The sequence below is a fragment of the Pteropus medius genome, unplaced genomic scaffold, assembly GCF_902729225.1.
Source record: "Pteropus medius unplaced genomic scaffold, Ma_sr-lr_union100, whole genome shotgun sequence".
NCBI classification, from domain to species: Eukaryota; Metazoa; Chordata; class Mammalia; order Chiroptera; family Pteropodidae; genus Pteropus; species Pteropus medius.
In genome coordinates this window covers 5022460-5024035 of record NW_024340849.1, presented here as the reverse complement: position 1 = coordinate 5024035, position 1576 = coordinate 5022460, and positions in this window count along the sequence as shown.

The following is a 1576-nucleotide window of genomic DNA, read 5'->3' as shown; positions in this document are numbered from 1 at the left end:
GGCACCAGGTTAAGTGGTTTCTGGGCATTATTTCATGTAATCTTCACAACTATTTGATATAGTTAATATTAACCCCCCTTCCCCTTTTACCCTACCCTCCCGGCCTCACACCTTCCTTAGAAAGCAGAAATTGAGGTTACAACTGAGCAATTTGCTTAAGGTTACACAACTACATGAATTGTCAAAGCCCAGATGCCAGATCAGCTCTGCCAGACCCAGAAGCAGGGGGTCTTTATTTGTCTCCCAGGCTCAGCCCACTGCCAGCTCAGTGCTCGGCAGTCTTGCTGCACAGCCTCCTGTCCCCTTTCGTCTTGAGATCAGGGAAGGAGAGACAGGGTGCCTTCAATACTGCCTCTCTCCCATGGTTCTTTTTCTGAAGGGGCTTAAAGCGCTAGGGGGTGGGATCAAAATGTCTGCTTCTCTTCTGAGTACTATTTGTTATTACCAGTAACCTGCCCGATCATTGTTTTTTAGTCTACATTCATTGTGATTAGTTATTTGAGAATTGAGGGGCATTAAATCAGGTTAAGAATGGTACGGTTTGTTAATGAATGAAAGTAAGAACTGAAGATGACAGTGGTCTGGTGAGTCACACACAACAAATGACGTCAACCTTATATACTATTCAGTCACACGAACTGATGGAATCACCTGACAATCCAATTTTTAAATTATTAATCTAGATTTTGTGTTTAGATGAGTATTGTATATCACACACTTTAAGAACTAAGATCAATTACCTGAACTTTTTAACTAACAGTTTTTTGAGACATAATTCAGACATAAATTCACGCGTGAACAACTTTCACTTTTTCCCCTTGGCCTATTTGTTTCCTTTTTAAAAGGTCCACACTTTTAAAGACAAGGCTTTTAAAGTCGACGATTTTTAGGTTAGATTTTAATACTTATCTTTAATCGCTTTTCTTCCAGAGAGAGAGAAAAAAAAAATTTTCCTGGTGATTCTCATTGACAAAAATAAAATTAGCTGTTTTTTTTTTTTTGCTACACATAAACAGCACATTCAGCCAATTTCCAAAGAAATGAGTCAAGTCACCAAACCGCAACTTCACATCACACTATCTCGGAATTCAGCGGCGCAAACAATAGCGAACTATTTATTACTTGTTTAAAACCCGGGCTAAGCGGAAAAGTAGGTGGCTTGAGACCGGGACTAAGTTTCTTTCAACCAGCAAATCTGACGACTGAGCCAGACGCGGAGTGGGGACGGGCTTCCCCACGGCGGCCCCGCTCCCGTGTGTGCGCGCGACGGCCCCCGGCTCTGCGTCCCCGCGGGGACAGGCCAGGGTGGCGGGCGCCACCGGGCCGAGCGGACGGACAGCCCCGTCCGCGCGCGCAGGGCCCCGAGGAGGGGGCGGCGAGCGGGACCCCGCTCGGGAAGCGGGGCGCGGGGCGGCGGGCGCGGGACCGACCGGCTGGGGCCGCGCCCCGCCCCCGGACGTCCCCGCGCCCCGCGCGCCCCGCCCCCGGACGTCCCCGCGCCCCGCCCCCCGCGCCGGGACGCCCGCCTGCGCCGCGGGCCGAGTCGTGGGCGCGGGGCGCCCCTCCTGGAGGGGGC